This window comes from Pithys albifrons, chromosome 5 (genome assembly GCF_047495875.1).
Source record: "Pithys albifrons albifrons isolate INPA30051 chromosome 5, PitAlb_v1, whole genome shotgun sequence".
NCBI classification, from domain to species: domain Eukaryota; kingdom Metazoa; phylum Chordata; class Aves; order Passeriformes; family Thamnophilidae; genus Pithys; species Pithys albifrons.
In genome coordinates, this window is record NC_092462.1 from 27725928 (window position 1) to 27747719 (window position 21792).

Here is a 21792-nt window from a genome sequence, read left to right on the forward strand (position 1 = left end):
GAGAAAAACCAGCTGTGTCAGAGCTGTACAGCTAACCAAAACCAGAGCAATTGCTAGCTCTTCTTATGTTGGGTGGATAAGTGACAGAAGGCTGTTTGCTTGGGTTTAAGTGGGTTTATATCATTACCAATATAGGTAGCTACAGTGCAGAAACTGAGTTGCGATGCATTGTAGTAAGCAAGGCATTTAGGAGATGCTACTTTGTGGTTGAAGTGCAGTTTGTTGGGCTAGTCTAGGTGTTTATCAAGATACACTTCACTTTCCTACTGTAGCTGCTGTCACCAAATATTGGAGCCCAACAATAGCAGTAAGTCGTGTTTCTATCAAAAGTAGTGAAGAAATGTGTGTTTCCTATTATGTTAATTCTGGCTTAAGCCTTTGTGAAAGAAATTTGTGTAGTCATGTGCTTATTTTAGATTGGAGTATATTGCCTTTACTAGGACTGTGTCTGATAAATCTCATTCTGTCAAACTAAGGTATTCTCTCTGACTTGTACATCTCACCTGTGCAAGAGCTGGTAGGTAGGGCAATACAGTTCTTAACAGCTGGTGGAAAGACCACGCTTTAAGCTGAGGCTAAATGCTGCAAAGCCTGTATTTTAAATTGGATCCAATGTTTACTTAGTGAATACAGATTTTTTTTTCAAGAGTTGCCAAAATTTCACATTCTATAGAGATGGATGAGGAAGCCAGGCAAAAGTGTTTTAATAAGTCATATAAATAATTCTAAAGACGATAATATCCCTAAACTGTTGTTCAGGCAGCATCTTCCCAATTTCCATGTGAATTCTGTGAACACTCAACATTTCAGCTTCTAAAGAAAATAATCCTTTCTTTGTAGACTTGTTGCTGTGGGTTTTTTCCTCTCTTTGAAATGCACATCTAAAAAGACAGGCAGCTTCAAAATAGTCTATGGCAGAACTGGTAGGCTGGGTCCTGCAATGGTGACACCTCCTCCTTTCTTTACAAATAACTATGGTTCATTATGCCATAATGTACAGAAGCATGGGGAACTAGTGAAGCATTTTGAATTGGAAAAATTTATTTTCAAAGATTTTCATTAAAGCATTTACTATTCCTATATGCGAATTTGAATTAATTTCTGTCCATATTAAAAAAATTCATTTTGACTTCTCCTAAGCTGTAGTCCAAGGACTAGAAGATCTTCCCAATATAATTTTCTGTTCTATTGTTTTTAACCATTCCAAGCAATGGTAGCCAAACAACTCAGAGCTAATGGAGCTTAACCTGTCTTCTTATTTCTTTTTTTCTACTTTTTTAATTTCAGAGGAGGAAAGCTGGAAGAGGAGGAGTGAAGAACAGGAGGTGAAGGAAAAAAAATTATTTGCAGAAGAAAGGAATACAACATGCTTACTTGGTTTTAGTCCTTTGTGATATGTAATATTATGTTTTGATTGAGTGTGCCTGCATGTGTGTTATCAGAAACAATTCTTGCAAGCTGTCAGAACACATATTTTATAGCCAATATCATCTTTCCAAGTTATTTTATAGCTCACCCACTGCTCCGTGGTAAGTTGTTTCAATTAGATCTAAGTTTTTAAGTATTACAAATGAATGAGACTGTTGAGATCTGCTGAAATGTACTGATTCGAGAGAGCTCATGGTCTAAAATAACATTTGTGGTATGTTCTCTCCTAAAAGGTGATTTGTTAGTTGTGCTAGCACTATGGGGGGGAGTTGCTCCTGGGGCACTATCAAACTGACTTGTTGCAGCACATATGAATGTGTGCTGACTTCATCCTAAGACCAATGTGGTAGCTACAGCATCACAGAATTGGCCAGGATGGAAGTGACTACACTGGGTGCAACCTCCCTACTCAAGCAAGATCATCCTAAAGCACATGATTGCATCCAGACATTTCTTGAAAATATCTCCATCAGGGAAGACTCTACAACTTCCCAAAGCAATTTGTTCCAGTGCTCAGTGACCCACACAGTGAAGTTCTTCCTCATATTCAGGTGGAACTTCCTGTGCATCAGTTTCTGCTCATTGCCTCTTGTTCTATTTATCAGCACCACCGAGAAGAACCTGGCTCCATCCTCTTGACACCCTCCCTTCAGACACTTATAGATATTGATGAGGTCCACTCTCAGTCATATTTTCTCAAGGCTGAACAGGCCTATCTCCCTCAGCCTTTCCTCATAAGTGAGGTGCTCTAATTCCCCAATCATCCTTGTGGCCCTGTTCTGGACCCACTCCAGGAACTCCACATCTCTCTTGTGTTAAGAAGCCCAGAACTGGACGCAGCACCCCAGATGAGGTCTCACCAAGGCTGAGTAGAGTGGCACCTCCCTCAATCTGCTGGCAACACTCTTCCTAATGTACTCAACGGTAGTCCTGCAGTTGACACATTGGGCTACTGTCACCAGAAGCTGTCTATTCACTCCTTTGCAAGGGTAGCAAAAATAAATGGGCTCCACATCTTCAGCTGCTGCAATTCATAGGCAGGTGGGTAAGTCTGGGACTCAGATGCATTGACTAAGCAATGAAGGTGATTTAGAAAATATGTCATGCTGTGAATTGTAGCTGCTGAAGGTCTGGCACAACACTATTCCTGCTGTTGCTAAGTTTAGAGGTGGGTGACAGCTGCCAGTGGTGACATCTTAAATCACAGTATCTAAATATTCTGGAGCTGAGTGTCACCTCAGAGCCTGGATGATCCATCGATGAAACGGTTTTCCCTGTCACTAGCATATGTAAGTATAAACAGTGAAATAATGACACAATTTGTATAACTTACTTATCCTGGCTGCTTTCTGGTACCCAAGATTGCAGAAATGAAGAGTTGTATCTTTATTTTCAAAATGTGAAACAAAAACAGCAGTCAAGATACACAAGTTGTGGTTGCTACCACTTGATATGAAATAAAGTGCATGTGTAAGTGACATCCCATGTACTTTTATTTTCAAGTGACATTTGCTTATGTGACTGTGTCATAAGAATGGTAGTTTAATTTAAGCTTGAAGCTCTAACTTTCTTTTCAGGACAGGAAGCCGTATCTTTCAGCAAGATATCTCAGTGTTTATCCATGTTTCTCCATTTGTGTATGGTTGCATGTCTAGAGTCCATGGCTACTACGGTCTTGGCCTCCAAAATGAATCTGCCCAGCAAAGTTTTCACAATTTTGCAATGTGGACGCTTGTTTGTTGGGGATTGGATGGAGACTGGCAATCTCATTTTGTCTAGATCACCAAGAAATTTCTGAACGGTTTTTCATTTCCTTAAACTAGGAGTGGTACAGTCAATTTAGTTGCCCTCTGTGGAATAAGGTTCTGCATAGTTAAATCATGTCATTAATGGTATTAATTAGTTTTAAGGGAATGTTATTTTTCCTAAAGTGACTTGAATGTGATTTTTTTCCCCCTATAGCAAGTAATTTTAAAAAATGAACATATAAAATATTTAGCAACTATGAAGTGTGTTTTCCCCTTGATGTGTGTGCTTAATTCCCATTAAACTGAAATAGGAGAGACTACATTGCTGAATGTGGGTGTAACATTTTGATATGCTCCCAGTTGGTAAAAATGAGAGTGACAGTAACAGCTGCTAACAGTGTCAACAGTCTAGCAGGATGAAGTGTGGCGAGCCCCCAACTGTTTCCCATTCAAATGAATTATGAGCTCTCACTGCTCAGGGGCACCCTGATAAGAGACCATTTGAGTACAGTTGTGAGACTTGGGGAATATACACCTGTCAGGATGGTTACTATCATTCAAGTGAAATAAAATGGGGGAAAACATTCGGTAGAGAGAGTTAAAATTAGGAGAGAGGATGTCAAAACCCCACTAAGGAGAGCCCAGGGAAGAAGTGGCCCTGGTTTAGGGAATAGGATGTGCTAATGATGGGAAAGGATGGGGAATGATGGGGAATGCTCTAAAGGAAATGCAGTGAGGCCACATGAGATGACTTGAGGCCTACCCACCTTTGAACATCAAAGTCTGACTGCAGAGAATGTTTGGTCACTTGCTGCTTAATGTTACATTCTCTGTATTGACGCCAAAATTACTGGCCTGCCCTCTGAGTGCTATTTATAGTACATCATTCAATTTGCTTGCTTTCATAATCCACTTGTAATTTTCCTTTTTTCCACAGAAGAAACTACTTAGTCTTGATGAAGAAGAACCAGTATTATCTGTGGTCTGCACTTGTGTTCCTTTCCATTTAGAATAGTGAGACGTCACAAGTTATTTTCTTTTCCTGCCGTGTAAATAAAGTGTGAAGTATTTCATAGAACCATTCGTTGTGAAAGGTGCCTGACAGATTTTGTAGTCTATTTCCTGGGATTATGGCAGAATTAACTTCATTATCCCTAAGCATTTCATAGCAGATAGGTGTTTAGCCTGGCCTGAAAAATCACCAAAAGCTCATCATTCCCCAAAACTGTACCTTTGGAGAGTTTGTTCTTACAATTATCAGGTAGTCCATCCATGCCATGAAACTCTTACTGCTTTATTCCTTAGATACTCAGACCAGGGGCTCTTTTTAAATCTGTCAGTTCTTAAATAAAAATTGCTATGTTTGTCCTCTTGTAAAAATATAGAGGTTTGAATGTCAATATCTGTTTGTAGTTGATTCAAACATGTAATGGTACTTTGAATTTGGGGTGTGATTTTTTTTTAAGGTGAGATGCTGTGACTTATGCAGCTCAGGAGCATTATTTCCTTTCAGAAAAGGAGCACCCTTGAATTGTCAGCCTCAAGTCCCTGAGGCTATTATTCATTATCCATTTCTATAAATTTTCCATTTCATTAGACTTCCCAGTATATGTGGATCAGTGGTGTCCATCTGTATTTGTTCTTTTTGTGTTTTGTAGTTGGTGTTTTTAATGTATTTCCAACCATCGCTTCAAAATAACTTTTAATATTTGATCCCTTCCTGCTGGTTTAATGATGACCATTATGAATTACTTGTGGTTAGATGTTTATCCAGTGATGTGTTTGCTTTATCATGCTGTAAAACCTTGCTCTAGAGATTGAGCCAAGAGTGATGTCATCCAGCCATCATCCATTGATTTTCATCTGCTGCTTCTCCTTTCCCATGTCAGCTACTTAGGGAAAGTATGGAATAAAAACAGTTGAGTCACTGCTAATGTTTTAGCTTCAGCTAACTGGCTGAATAGTTGCCAAAAAATCTTTTCTATTCCTGGGGAGGAAAAAATATCCAGCATAACTAAACAAAATAACTGCTTATCTTTAGCTGACCAAACTCAACCACTTTCTCCCTTCTCCATCAAATGTTAGTATGTCAGAATATCCAGTGGGGACCCTATGCATCCTGAGTCAGCTTGTCTCATCCCCATGATCTCTGGGATTCTGAAAGACAGAATTCTTGCAGGTACCTGTGGACATACCTGCATTCACCATAGTTCAAGTTGCAATCCCTTCTATAGCTGCACAACAACTTGCATGAGATGCACTTGAGCCTTGTTTTGAAATTTGGAGTGAGTGTGTTATCCACTAAGGCAGCCAATGTTTGGCTGTTACCAGAGGAAATTGTGGGATTTGTGTTAGCCATGGAAGGGCTTTCTTACCAAGCCTCTCAGTGCAATATAAATACATTGAGAATGGCAGAAACCCCCCATAAAAATATTTTTAAAACCTACAAACATTTAAAGGGGTTAGCTCAGAAGAAATATTCTTATTTCATATTAAAGCGTATTTAAAAATTGTTTCAGAAATTATACTGAAGTTGTGCTGTGCCAGATTTTGCCATGCCTGTGTTGAAGAAAGTTTGGCTTCTCAGATAATTCCATCTGAAAGTGGAAATCAGAACTTACATGTGCAATGCTATGATGCTATCAAATTTTCAAGAATATTCTTTTGATGTTTTGAGATACTGCATATCTCCAGAAATAAAACTAGGTTGGCAGTAGTATTATACTTCTCTTTAGCTGGAAAAAAGGGAAAAGTTTGTTTGCTTCTTGTTGTGAAAAGGATAGTCCTAATTTTGAGATGCTTGATTCTATTAAATAATTTTGAAATAACTCAGCTGCTGGAATAATGGCAATTGATACCCAAATCATTAGCATTTTGTTTCTGATGGCCATCTAATGCTTGCAGCAAAATCAAATTTATTCCTATAGTTTCTAGATTAATCAAAAATATTTTTAATTATTCTTATATAGTTAGTGTGGAAGAGGATGTGATCAGCTAGTCATCTGAGTCACATTTGCCAAATATTTAAGTTTTTTGAAAGCTTTAATGGTTCTAAGGATTTTGTTCCGTTGATCAAATCCTCTTACTTAAAACAACATGCCTTATTATTTTCAGGCTATGTCAAAAAGCTGCTTTCAGGCATATTTTCCCTTGGATATTGTCAGCGGGAGAGACCAATTTTTCCAGGTCTTCTGTTTATTCTTGTAGTTTCCAGTCAAGTCCTACGGACAACATTCTCAATATATTAAGCTGCAGAGAGTCTTTCAGATTAGGGTGATATGTTCCATTTTTCAAATACTACTTGTTATTCTTTTCCTCTTATTTTTTAACTTTCCTTTTCAAAGGTCCACTTCTTTTAATGTAAGTACCAACAATCCATTTTTTTATACATATGACTAATAGTCAGGAGAAGTCCTAGTTCAGGAGGGCATGGAAACATTTGTCAAACTGTAATCACACAGTGAAACCTCAGTGATGTGAGGCTTCATGAAATACTTAATTTCAGCACTTACCATGCTGTTTGCTGAAGCAGAGCAGAACATCTTTATTATGATAGTGAACCCAAGTAGACTAGGGGATGCTCCCTAACTGTTCTGACTCAACATAACTTATTTCCCAAGTATGTCTGCTCAGTAAACTGTATAAATTTCCAGAAGGCATCATGGTCTTGAGGTTTTTTTCATTGTTGTGTTGCTTTTCACTTGTTACAATTTTTACATAACCAGTATTTGAGTCTCAGTAACCTCAAATCACGTCATTAGCTCAGTTGGTTAAAACTTGGTTGTAATAATGCCAAGGTCATGGGTTCAATCCCCTCTATGGGCAACTGACTTAAGAGTTGGACTCGATGATCCTTGTGGGTCCCTTCCAACTCAGAATAGTCTGGGATTCAGTGAAATATTCTTTAGTGTCTGTTACAGTTTCATAGACTTTAATATATATATGGAGAGTGTCTAGTGCTATGTAAAGAATAATCAGCATGTATCCAGACTAAATCCCTTCAAGATATGTCTAAGAGTAGTTTCAAGTTCTTGTTTCAAGTCTGTTTTACAAGGACTCAATTGCCTTATGTCATCCTATAAAATAAAACACTGTGACACATTTCTTATTTACTTTCTGTAGGAGTACTTATTTATCTGGAGGACACAAAAAATCTGAGCTCCAAAGAGGAAACACACTGTGATATTTATACCATTTGGGTTAGAAGTTTGCAGAATATTGTAGAAACATGTGAAGATGAGATTTATACTTTCCCCAAATCCTGTTAGAGGTAACAAAGAAACAGTCTAGGCATGATAGTGGATTAAAATTAACAGTAAGAAGTTAGTGGATTATAAAAGCAGAAAAGACTAATCTTGAAAACACTTTGTTGGGCTTAATCCTTGTGTCATGTGTCAAGTGTCAATTGCTTTTGGTCTTTTTTTTTTTCTGTGAATGCTTTCTAAAGATAACAGTATTGTTTGTAGTTTCTCCAGAATATTATAAAGTTGCTTTTGTTGGACTTTGCTGACTTGTGCTTAGTATGTTGAGGTGTGGCCACATGGAAAGAAGAAGAAAGGAAATGTCAAGGCGGCACCTCCAGAATGGTAACACCTGTTTACATTTTCTGCTATTACCAGAAGGAGACTTGTTGAATCATGAAAGAAATCCCTGGGGCCACATTTATGTCATAAGTTCTGTGTGTTATATGGGATGAAGCCTTGTGCCATCTCAGTGACAGCTTAAACCTCAGCTAAATATATTTGTACAACCATATCACTTTCAGTAGTGATTTTTGTCAGACATTCGAAGGGAAGAAATGTCAAGTATTTCAATGGACTAAAGATAAAATGCAGGATTGGTAATTTCACTGGGATAGCAGTAACATCAGTCTCTGATTTGGTTTAAATGATTCCGAGCAGCCAAAGAAGAAGTGTAAAATTCAGATGAAAACTATAGCATGGATATTAAGTCCATAAGAAATTATGGACATGTCTACTTTTTCTTTTTTTGCATGCTACAAGATGTTCTGGAAGAATTAATAGGAAAAGGTGCTATCATTTAATTTAGGCAGATCTATTAATGATAATTCTATAGGAATCTGATCTGGAACTTTATAATTTAACATATATGTTTGAAATAGATTCTGATTGTAGCTGGAACCAAAAAGAGCTTTGTTCTTAGTAGTCAGGGATCTGATCTGGAGAATTCTGGATTTTTAGCACACCTTGGAAGTCTTTTGAAGAGTAAAATACATGTTATAAATTAGAGTTTGTTTAACGTTCTGGGTAGACTAACATGGGGAGTAAACTCAGTTTATTTTATCGTGCTGAATACCGCACAATGAACTTTTAAGGTAAATAATCATCTGGTGGATCTTGTCTAGTCTTTAAAGTTACAATTCATATTTGCTTTATTTAAACTGAGCACTGATAACTAAGAAGGAAAAAAATTACCAAGAATCTGCTTTCCTTTTGGTAACTGATGCTTTTTCCAAAGAGGAAGCATAAAGTCAGATGTAATATATGGAAGCAGAACTTACTAAGATGGAGTAGACTGCCAGGGATGGTTAGACTAATGGCTTTTAATGATTAGCTTTGTGCTATAAAAGCATCTTGAATGTGGGGAGTCCTGGGTGAATATTAATGAACCACCATTGAGTGTGTTTGAGAGGATCACCATTTCATAGATGATGACATGGAGACATAAGGTGACTGTGAACGCAAATCCATGATTTACTCATATTGATTGGTAAAATTGGCAGTTTCTTGTTTCCAGTTTTCTCCTAAATAATGTGCCTCTCCTGATATAGGTTTCACTTTTTTTTGTTTCTTTAAGAAAAGCCTTCAAATCTATTTTTCCCAGTCTGTAAGCAGCAAGGATGGTGGTAGCTGTTAGGGAGAAAAGGAGTAAAAGGAGTCTTGCCTCCAGTGCTCTCTTTCTGTCTTGTGTACTGTGATGGCTGAATACTGGATGTCAGTTCCTAGATACACTGTATTTCTATAACAGTATATAAAATAGATCTGTTTATAGCTCACTATGAATAACCATTTGTAACATGTGCTTTGTCAAACACTTCACAGATAAAACAGACCTTTTGAGATAATGTGACAGATATTCTAGATTTGTTATATAGCCAATGAGGTAGGAAACAAATGAACATTGCACATTCATTCGGGGGCTGAAATGATGGTGGATTTAGTGTAAGGGATGTAACATATTACTATTACACTATGATGTACAGACCATCCTCCTGAATTACAAATGACATTATTTAAAACAGCTAAATTGTTATCTAAAGCAGTGTTTCTTAAAACAGGAATCCCTTGGGAGGTGGCTTAGGCAAAGCCATCAAAGCTAGGATAAAAAAAGTAATATTGGTTGCTCCATTTTGTTTAATCCCTATTGGAAATCAGCAGCCCTGGAATCATCTATCATGTGTGGTCTGGCAACAAGCCCTGGGTGCTTCTAGGGCAGTAACACACCCAAGTCAGGCCCCTGAGGCAGGTGTGACAACTCTTTGTAACTCCCCACAGCTTTTGCAAGTGCAGCTCTGTCTGTTCCAAGGCATTCATCAGCGTGTCTGTACCCCAGTCCTGGTGCTGCTGTTGGAAGGCTCTTGCCGGCACTAGCTGCACACAGCTGGGGCCTCCAGCAGCTGCCTGTGCAGGGGTCCCCTGGATCTGCCTCTAGAAAACTTGTGCCAGCCGTCTTTCAGTCCTCTAGATTCTCAGCTGCTCTGCAGGTCAAAAAAGCTGCTGGCTGCTCTAAATGATAGCAGTCCAACCCAGACCGCTTCTGGGGTTGCTGTATTGCCCACAGTCCTGATAGCATGCCTAATTCTGCCCCTTGGCACATTTCCTCTGCGGGTGTGTGGGAGAAGAGAGGAAGCAGCTCCATGGTGTGATTTACGATTGCAGCTCCCAAACAAACCCTTGCAATGGCCATGTATTAGGGGAGCTGGACAGAGAACCAAGTACATTGACAGCAAAGAATGGATCTAACTGCCTTTAATTTGATTTACGTTTCTCACTGGACAAAGGTGGCACTGCTAAGGCATCTTTTTTCCCTCTGCTGCATGTACAGCATGCATTTCTGAACTGCTTTGCTCTTCCCATTTCTTTTTCTTTCTGTGAATGGTTCTTGCACGCTTCCAGGATTTTCCTTTGGGAGGTTTGCATATCATTTATGCACCTTTGGAGGAAAATGTTGCCTGGGACTAGATTTGAGAAACATGAGCATAGCCAAATATGGCAGTTTTCCAGCCTGAAGCTGTATTATATTTAAGGCAAAATGATTTTACAGAAGTTATGCAATAAACATATGTAATATATATATATGTACAACTTCTGTAATTCATCAGACATTTGGAACAGAGCAATTTGAAATAAAAAGTTGGCTCTCACCTAAAACCTAAGGAAATAATATTGAATAGATAAAGAAAGAAACTTCTGCACTAAACTTTGGAAGTCAATAAACCCATCCTGAGAAGCATACCCATGTGTTCATACCACAGTGCATTACTGTCAGCATGTTCTAAATATGATCATGAGTAAGGATTCCAGCTCAGTATATGAAAATTGGGCTTTTTAATAAAAGTAAAAGAAACATCTTGTGAAATTAATTTGTTGCCATTTTGATATGCTGGATATTCTATGGGAAACATTCATTTAAATTTCAGTTGTTCCATAGACTGCACACAGAAAAAATGACTGCAGAGTATTAACATAAATCATCAAAAAAGGCAGAAGTTTGATTTACTAAGTTTTCTTGAAGCCCCTTGGAAAATGTGCTGATTTTTGTTTTGGAGAGCTTGTGCTAGTCTGGGTGAGTGATATCACATGTGGTGGTGATAACCATGTAATTAGTGTGTGTTTCCTAGGCATCTTTGACCACTCATCTGTCTCTTCAAGAACTGCCTTTTAGTTTCTGAACTTACCACTGTTTTTTGGGGGTTTTTACTTACTTATTGTTTTTTCCTCTGAACACTTGCAAACTTTCCCAGCACATCTTGGTTTTTTCCCAACATAAAGAGAACATCATGTTGGATTATTGACTTTTCACTGGGATGAATGGCATATTGAAAGTTATTTTGAATGATTCCTAGGACACAGTTCTCAGCACATCTTTTTCAGTAAACTTTCCTGTCTTCCAAGGATCCTTTTCATATTACAAATTACTAATCTTTCTGTTCTTCTTGAGGTATTTTGTGTTGTCCAATATATGATTATATAAACACTTCCATACATGAATCCTGATGCAGGTTCTGATCCTAGTTTTTTTGATCCTAAGTTTTTTGAGCATGAAGAATGTTTTATAGTAATGTCTACATCATTTACTTATGATGTACAGATATTTTATTAATATTAATGAATGTGTGATTGAAATTAGCAAAATACCCTGGAAAAGTGAACTATTCCATTTGTCTTTTGGTTTTAAAATATGTCTTTCGTAAAGCCCAATTCCAACCTGTCACTCTGCTGGCATGCAGTGCTTGTACTGTTCCCCTGAAATTCAGCCTTCCATGCAAGAAGAATGATCTCAAGAGAAAAAATTCTTTTATTTTCAGAAGGGATTTCTTTTCCTGGATAGTTTTGGTGAATTTCCCTCTGAGAGTCACAGTAAAATGTCTGAATGTTTGGATCTAGGCCTGAGGAAGAAAAAAGCTCCTAAGTGGTACTGTTAGGAGAAAGACAAGTTACAGCCACATCTATGAATGTTCTATTTGAAAAGCTGCTGGGCAATAATTTTTAGAAATGTTTAAATTGCAGTCTTTTATTGAATAGTGACACATGGGGAGATAATAGCATGGTGGTTTTACTGTTCTGTGATCATTAAACTCATAGCTTGCATACAGGGTCATTTATTTTTAGTGTCAAAGGAATCCATTATGATTATCTATCCCAAACAGTATTACACAAGTTAGAGAACCAAACTGCATATACATTGCTGAGAGCCTGAGCTTTTTTCTGTTTAAATTATAGAAAGGGGACTTATTTGGTCTAATTATGTTACACAATGGTGAATCACCTACATTTTCAGTGAAATGCTCCAACAGTCAATAACCCTTGTTGAAATCAGTGTTTCTAATACCAGCTTCTCTCCACAATATGTCATTTTGTCTTCCCCTCTCCAAGATAGATTGCAGAGCTGCCTGCTATCACAGATGCCTTCCTTACATTGTGATCTGTAGTCTGTGGTTAGTCACCACTTGGATTTGCCTGTGATGAACTGAATGGGTTGAATTTCTTCAGTCCCTTATTATAAGACAGTATTTTCAAGATGTTGAATCATTTTGTGTTTCTCATCTGAGCTATCACCAATTTGCTGGATTCTTTTGGGTAGCTCCCACTGTACTACTTATGGTCTCACTAATGCTGTATGCAGAAGTTAAGACCAGTTCATTACTCCTACTTGCTACATGGTATTTCCCTACTTATGCATTCAAGGATTGTATTTGTTCTCTTGGCCACTGCACCTCATTGTGAGATTTATTGCTGGGAGGACTTGGGTAAAGCTCAGAGATACTCAGAGAGCAGTTGGGAAGACTTTATTCACTAGTAATGGCTGGGGCTCCTTCAAGCAATTTGTCAGCAATCTGGAAATTTTACAATAGCGATAGAAATGAGAGCAAGTCCTGGCTGCACCTCTCCTTGATTGAGAAATATTCTGGTTTGCTTTCCAGCTAAAACACAGTTCATTCCTGTTGTGCCAAATTCTACAGCTTTCTTTCCAGACCAATGAGCCACGACATCATGCATATGCATCATGCAAACACAATCCTACTTGCTTAGATCAAAAGCCAAGCAGTGGCTGCTGCTCCCATAGCAGTGCAGAGAATTAGGAAATGATGAGCAGTTTTCTCTGTCTTTGCTTGCAGAAATATCCACAGTGGCTTTATTTTTCCTATCTCTGTGACTCAGAAAATGCTTTTGACTCATTTCTCCCCATATAGAAAGTTGTTGTTTTGAGGTCTAATAAAACCCTTGAATGAATTAGCTGTGTGACAGTACTGGTGCAATCATGAGATTATCGTCCCTTTCTGAAGAAATAGGAACGTACCTCCCACCCAACTGAATACCAAGCAAGCTGTATCTTTGCTGATTGCCAATGTGTTGGCTGGAACAGTGGCCACAGTAAAGAAAAATTTAACATGCTTAGGTATTTGGGGTTTGGGATTGGTTTGGGTTTGGTTTTTTGTTTTTTTTTTTTAGGGGGGGGGTGGGGTGGGGTTTGTTTTTGGTTTTTGGGTTTTTTTTGAGTTTTTACTGCGTGTTTTTCATGGTTTACACAAAATAGAATAGGGAGAAAGGATTTGTAATTATTATGACAGACAATATTTTTCTATAATTTCTTATCTCTAGTAGAGATTCTGATTATGACTAGTGCTCTATACTTTTATCAAAACCAGTAGATTTTGTCTCAGGATGTCTGGGCTACATGTAGCAAAGAAATAAAATATAACTAAGAAAAGGATGCTGTTATGAACTGAAATGCATTGACTAATCTTCACATATGACAATTGAAAACAGGTCTTTACAGTCACAGACAAACTGTTCTGGAGTGTTGACTTGAAGAATATGGAAAATTGGTCATATGGGATCAACTGGTACTGGTGGTCAACAGCTATTTTCGGTATCTGTTCAACTTGGACAAAAAAGGTACGTCTTACACCTGCAGTTTTTTCTTTTGAGGTTTGTAACTGGACTTTCTCAGTCAGCTTTCTTGTGTTTTTTTACTGTTATTTGATAAAATGACCCTGCTCTCTGATGTGACCTGATCCCATTCAAAGTCAGCCTGAGACATGCACCAGCCATGCATTCATTTCCTTTTGGCAAAGAAAGTGCAGAACTGAGGAGGTGCAAAAATGGTGATTTTTTTGTTTTTTCCCTTCTAAATAGATATTAATTGAGAAAGCAAATGAGCCTTCATAGGAATACAGTGGATGCAGATACCCTATGCACAAACGTGATTTCCAGACTGATATGAAAAACAGTGTCTATAAGGCTGACAGAGTGTGCATCAACTGTGAACCACAAAAACCCACTATATTTTCTAAACCTTCATTAGAAGAGTGTAGAGCCTTCTTTCATGTATAAAATAATTGTCTAGGATTATCCCCAAATCTGAATTAAACCCTAAAAGCCATTAGGCTTCTATTCTTAACTCATGTATATTTTATTCTTCTTATTTTTATTAGTTAGAAAAGTTTGATGGATGACAATTGGAAAAAAACCCATCAAACTGAACCCTGCTTTCATTTGTTCAAATGGAACCTCTCCACTGCTTTCTTGTTTTGCCATTATGGTTAGTTGCCTTCCAGATTCATCCAGAATTTTAATGCCACTGTGGGGGTAAAACAAGTTACAAGTTTCACAGAACAGTGCACCATGCAAAAATTTTAGCTGAATATCATAAGATTTCATACTATGGCTTGGTTGCAAATCATCATGCACCTGTTTTGTTGACTATAACTAAGTAATTTTAGTAGACTTTGTTTAGAAAGGTGCAAACCTCTCAGTTAAAAACAAAGTGAAATCTGTATGGTTTAAATCAGCTTTGGTGTTGCACAAAACTTGAATAGGTTTGACTAAACCAGTTTAAAATTTGCATGTGAGAAAATTTTTTTTTTCCCAATTAAAGAGACCTACGATTATTTCATACATGCCTGATTTTTTATCCAGACAGAGGATCAGTCCTTTGTGCTTTTGTCTCATTTGCTTTTGCTTTTATTTTTATTTTTAGCTTTTCCCCTTCTCCTCCTGTTTGGATGTTTGAGTTACTAGAAGGATGAAGTGTGCTAGATTTCTGTGCTTGGTTTGGCAGTTTGTGAATGATAAATGAAAGCAACTAGTCATTCAATTTTCCTCCCCATCTGCTTTAATCATTAAAAAGAAAACCCAACGAACATTAATTTTTATTACAGAATAATAGGAAACTTTTAATTGGGCCTAAGTCTTTGCTGACACCAAAATCATCCTGCGTTTTATATGACCCAACTCTACATTTTGTGCTTTTCTCAAGTGGATGCTCGAATAGGGGCAAAGCTCTGCACTTCTGATGCTCTTCAAGGATGAGTTACTGCAAATGTTGCAGCGGTGATAACTTCATTGTGCCTTAACTAGAGTCTGAACTCCAGAATAGTACAAATGCTTTTATTTTCCTAACAAAATGTGAAGACTTGAGAAAATAAGGGAATCGAAGCACATTAATCAGAATTACCAAAGTGAAGACTGTGACAGAAATTTAAAAAACCTCAACCCCGTAAACAATGGCTCCTCTGTAAGAAAAGTCATTGCAACCCAGTAAAAAATTGATCAGTAATTCAAACCAGAAATTGCCCTGAATGTTGAACATATATTGAAATATTTCATGGGCTGTTTTATCATTGAAACTTGTTGACATTATTTTGTACTTGTAACTTCATAGACTATAACCATTTATCACATCAGCATCAGACATCTGCACAAGCATTTGTCATGCTGCTGCTGCTTTATTTTCTTTTCTTTTTTTTTTCTTTCCCATTGGCTGATGGAAGGCTAGAGCTAAGAGAACAATACAGTGGAATGTGAAGGCTATCATTAGGGGGCAAAAACAGACTTCAAAGAGGAAGCACATATGGTTTTGACTTTTATAAAAATGGCAGGTGGACATGAAAAAAGGTTGATTTCAAATTTATTTTCATGATAGCTGCAACTTAAAGTCTGAGATGATTAATTTTCAATTTGGCATTCCTAATATCTGAAACAAGATCATGGGTTTACAACTTACTGAGGCAGACTCAGAGAGATAGGAGGTCATATTGGTATAAACCCATGGCAGCCCAAAGTGGGAAGGTTCGTGAGCAACAAGAAATGTTTTGTAAAAGGTTTTCTGAAAGTAAAGCATGTATATGAAACAAAATGCTTCTGCAATCAGCCTATTTTCAAGCATATGTTAAACTTCAAGGATGTTGGGGTAGATTTGAAAGGAGCACCTCTTGTTTATAGACTTACTAAGTGTCACTTGTGTTACTAACTGAAATAACAGTTGAATACAAAATGCTTGAAACAAAATGAAACACCACCACCCTCAACTATGCTGTGTTCTCCTTAGTGATAGGTGTTTCTTTTGATATGAAGGAATACCTGACACTTAGTTTTCATTTCTGGATTATCCTATGTCATTTTAAATCTCGCATCTGAAATCCTGGTGGCTGGAAAGTCAGAGCTCTCTGCACCTGTGGGTGACTTGCTGATGATGTGAAAGAATAAACAACTGTCAGTTCTAAGTACAAGTTAAATTTATCCCTCTTATAGTTGCAGTATATGGTATTTTAATTGAAAAAGAATGTTAACAAGCTTGCCTATATACATTAATATATTAAAACAAGTAGATTTGATAGAAAACATTTCTGGTGGTAGTTCTGTTCAGGGAGAAGTATGTTCATTGATTCTCAGAAATATGGCGGTGCTAGTACTAATGGCTCATGTAACTGTAACCTGCACGTGACTGGGTTTGGAACCCTGTGCCAGCTTTGTTGCTACTTGGATGAGAAAATTTCTCCCAGCCTGGTTCCTGCTAATCCACTTCATATTGCCTGCATCTAGTTCTGAAATTGTGTACTACTCAGAATGTGTCAAGGCTAAACCTCACCCAAAAGGGCATATATTTCCTCTAAGTGTAAATGCTATAAAAATAATGATGGTATGTTACATGGATGATTATTTATCAGTATTTCTAAAGCCAATGTATCAGGGTGGGGTATCTTGCACTAAAACCATTCCTCACAAAAAAGACCCCACCAAGAGCCAAAAAACCCCTGTGTTGTTATTCACTCTCTCTGAAAGTGCCAAGACAGGCTTAGTTTTCCCTAAATAAAAAAAAAGAATTGAATGCCTTTTATCAAGAAACTACAATAGAACTGTATTCCAGAAGTTGCCTGCAGACTAGGACTTGATTATGCAGTTCCTGGAGAAAGAAAAGATTGCTACTTCTTATCATCAGTTATTTACTTACCTCTCTGAGAATTGTGCTGTATTGTTTTCTCTAGTGGGAGGTTTCATTTTAGTACCTGAGATATTAAGCTGCCAGGTGGTGTCTGTCCTCAGGAATCAGTCTCCAGGAATGGCTTTCTAAGGTTTTCTTTAGAAGGCTGTCTTTTTTTTATTTCATCCAAGGTTATATGGGCCTTTTAGGGAAAATGATGTATTACCTTCTACTTACATGAAAGAAATGATAAGTTGGTGCATGACACCCCATCTTTTGACATTGAATTTGAAGAAAAAAATCGTCAGCAATTTAGTTTCCAGCGCTTGTGTTGTGGGACATGAGTCCTGCCTAGCTAGACAAAGAATTTCTAGGGATTTGTCTTCTGTATCAGAAAACAATCCCTCCAGCCAGCCTTGCTTATAAAGCTCCTACCTAGTGCCCTCAGTAAAACCACTCTCTGAAGCAGCTGGACAGAGTGGGGACTGTGGGGGTTGAACTGAGAATGGTCTCCTACCTCCATCCTCTCATCAAAGTTCTCATCAATTTCCTCTGCTGGAAGCCTGGTAGCAACTTTTTCAAGGGTTCCCTGAAGGCAGATATGATCATCAAATCATGTTTAACCTGAGCACACTTTTTCTTACATCTGAATCAGTTTGCCCAGCTTCCTCATGAGTACAGAAAAATGTTTCCTTTTATCAGTTAACATAACATGTTCTGGAGTGCCATCCTCTGTGTTCAGACTACTTCCCTTCTAGAAACCTGTACCACTGGAGCTGGAGAATAATAATACAGAGAAGTGCTAAGCCTGTTCAAGGAGTAAAAACCCTCAGCCTTTCTGTCTCTTTTGATGGAAGTTACTATCAGAATTCAGCACTGATATTTTCAAGAGTTGCTGAACGGATCTATGCATCTGCTCATAAATTTATTCCTAAGTTACACAGAGGAATATTTAAAAATCAAGTTGCACTCTTTTCATTGGCAATAGAAGCACACCATTTGTAGTTGTAAAGTTTCAAAAGCTTTGTCCTGTGGGAAATCATGAAGGTACTATTGGCAGAGCTGTTCATCCCTTTCCCTTCTAGCTTAGTTCCACTTAGTTTTCTAATATCTGTCTTGATGGGCAATCATCAGAACATTCCTTTTTTATCCAGTGAAAAATCAGTGTGAAAGAAGGGGCAGGAGAAAATATTTTTTGTCCAGCAAAAAATACAGATTATTTCTATATATTTAAGAAAAAACGTTGTCATCCCCTTAGCACATGAACTATTGATTTGGTGTTTGACCATAAACGGACTCTTAAGATTTTGACATCTTCAGGGAAAGCAAGCAGCCCCACACCTGGTTTTCTTTAGCCAAAACTCAGATTTGACCCAATTTACCACTATAAAATGTCTGAATGAAAAAACTTGAATTAGACTGTGTTATTGTGTGGACAAACTTGCACATAGGTGACTTTAAATGAAGTATGTATGAATTCGTTATAATATTTTTTCTTTATGTTAATTAAATGAAAAAGATTGGTCTACACTGGAAAAGTATTAAGGTAGTTAGGGGATGTAACATGGAAACAAAACTGGGGAAAATATTTTAATTAGCAATTGCAGCTGTCTCAGAAAAATGACTATAAATCAAGTGAAAAACAGAGTCTCCAGTGTGCTATGGAGAAGGCAGACATGATCTTTGGAAAAATACCCAGTCATAAATCAATTTTCCATTGGGAAAAATTATCTTGATCAAAACCACTTTTGTACCAGGCCTAGAAGGACATTTGATGTTTCATTCTGTTGTGGTTTAACCCCAGCTGGCAAGTAAGCACTGTGCTACCACTCGTTCACTCCCCACTGATGGGATGGAGGAAAGAATGGTAGGGGCAAAAGTGAGAAACTAATGAGTAAAGACAGTTTAATAGGTAAAGCAAAAGCCATGCATGCAAGCAAAGCAAAACAAAGAATCCCTTCAACACTTCCCATGGGCAGGCAGGTGTTCAGCCATCCCCGGGAAAGCAGGGCTATAATGCTGGCTTGGGAAGACAAACGGCATTGCTCTGAATGTTGCCTCTTTCCTTCTTCTCCCAGCTTTATGTGCTGAGCTTGGTGCTGTATGGTAGGGAATATCCCTTAGCTCAGCTGGTGTCAGATGTCCCATCTGTGTCCCCTGCCAACTTGTGTACCTCTGCCCACTCACTGGTGGAGTGGGGTGGAGTGGAATGGGGTGGGATGAGGAGCAGAAAAGGCCCCGACCCAGCATAAGCACTGCTCAGCAGTAACAAAAACATCTCTGTGTTCTCAACACTGTTTCCAGCACAAGTACAAAGCATAGCCCCATATCAGATACTATGAAGAAAATTATCTCTAACCCAGCTGAAACCAGCATGCATTCCCAGTATAACACAGTAATCTAGGATTATAGCGCTAAAAGTAGCTGCCATTTGCTCTCTTTCTAACTCTCAGAAGAGTAATCTATAATAACATTGTTCTTCATGGACTTCTGCCTAATCTATTCTCCATGATCACTGGTGAGAGAGATGCTTTGTTCTTCAAAACAGTCTACTGTAGTCTCTCACTATCCTTACATTTCCCAAAATCTAATCTATTTAAGTAATTTTAGACACCTAATTCATTCACCAAAGACTCAGAGTAGAATAGTATCTTCAGATATTTGAAGCCCTATAATCCATTTCTCTTTCTAACAAAAGTCTTCCATATTTTCATAAATTTCTTCTTATTCTATGTTAATAATGTCTGTCTTCATTTTGGGCACTCTAAAATTGGTCCACATAAAAAAATCCCCCTTAACCATTTTTTTCTCTTTGTCTATTTCTGCAGTCCATTCTTTGTATCTACCTTACCCTAACTGACTTTTAGAATATTTCACCAGTTTTCAAGATTATTTTAAAGTCTGGGCTTGCTTTCCAGCACATATGCTTACATATTTATTTAGCTTTATGCTAAGAGCAAGTTTAAGAAGCATACTTACAGATGAATGCATTTCTTTTAGTCAGTGAATGCTTCTGGGTCGTTTTACAGTAAATGTAAATAAAAGAATGAGGAGCACATCTGTCTAATAATGTAGTAACATCAATTAAAAGAAAAAATAAAAGCAAAAGATTTCTAAGTCATCATTTATACAGAATAGTTGAAGCATTGCTTAAAGTAAAGATCTAAGAGCTACGTGGAAGTTAGCATCATTTGCTGGAAACCTTAGATTCCAAAGAAGTGGACTATTTAAAATAGATCTTAAATAAAAATATAAAGTATTATTTTCCAAATAGAAATGTATAGTCAATCTACCCAGAAATTATCTGTACCATGTCTGTATGGTTGGACAAGATGATCTCCAGAGGTCCCTTTCAATCTTAACCATTCTGTGACGAGTTTCAATGTTTCATTTTCAAAGATATTACACACTACAGTTTAGGAAGTGGTACTATCATCACACCGGGAGGCATCTCCATGACTCTCAGTTCTTGGATCCTTTCAAAGTTTTCAGGTCCCTTTTTCTTCCATAGGAAGTATTGCAAAGTGCAGGAGGAGACAGTTTTCCAGTATCCAGTGAAAGCAGTTGAACACTTGAGAGAGCCTGAATTCAAAAGGGGGCGAGGGGGGGGGGAGGAAGGGGGGGCCGGGCGGGGAAGAGATTTAAGGAAGTATATCTACAGTACCAAATGGCCCCTTGTGGTAATGTCAATCACTAAGCAATACACAATGTCTTGTTGAAAAGAAAAGGATCTGGCCAGCCTCCCCAATAACTGCATCATTCATTTCAGTTAGCATAGTAGGAAATGTTGCCTGGAGAAACCATTACAGGAGAAGTCATAATATCAAGGAAGAACAGTTTTTCAGGTAAGTTAAGCTCAGCAAGAAGAGGACAAATAGAAAAAATGCCAATGTTTTCAATTGTGAATGCTTAAAATATTAGAGAAATATAGACTGTCTCAATCTGGGAGTGGTAAGATATCCAAAGTGCAAAAGTTCTGGCCTGTTGTCAAAATGCAGGTGAGTAAATGTCAATATTCATGGATGCTGTTCATATTTCATTAAGATAACTATACATGCACATACAGAATATAGTTCCAAGTAAGCAAGGGTTTGCATATGCACAGAGAAAGATGGTCCACCTGGTATCACTTTTGTTGTTTTGCCCTACCTACAACAAAGTGCCCAGTATTGTGGTGTTCTGTCCTCTGTTTTTTGAGAGCCAACTTTTAATGTTCTTCCATAGCTCCTGGCCTCCTATTGACATGAAGAAATCACAGAAGCCATAAACCCAGTTTTACTATTTGTTTTTCCTAAGCATAAGAAGAGACAGTCCCAGTGGTCTAATTGCTATTGTGAAGCATCAGTCAAGTTATTAAAATGAGTTGCCTGTGCCCCTTATTTCATCAATTTCTAAAATAATTCCTAAAATTAAGGTGTAAATTCTTTTCTTTGTTTGTGATTCAGCTTCCAGTGGCTGTTAAAGTATTCAATTGAGGCATAACATTTTAAAGCCTTTTAAGAGCCAAATAAAATTATTACTTATAAATTATTAAAAACCTCCAACAAATGGAAAAATACTTACTGAAAAGTCCTTCATAAATAATGTTCAATCTAAATTAAGTAGTAGTAGAAGGAATACATTAAAATTTGCAAATGAGATATTAGCAGTGTGCTCCTTTAACGTGAAA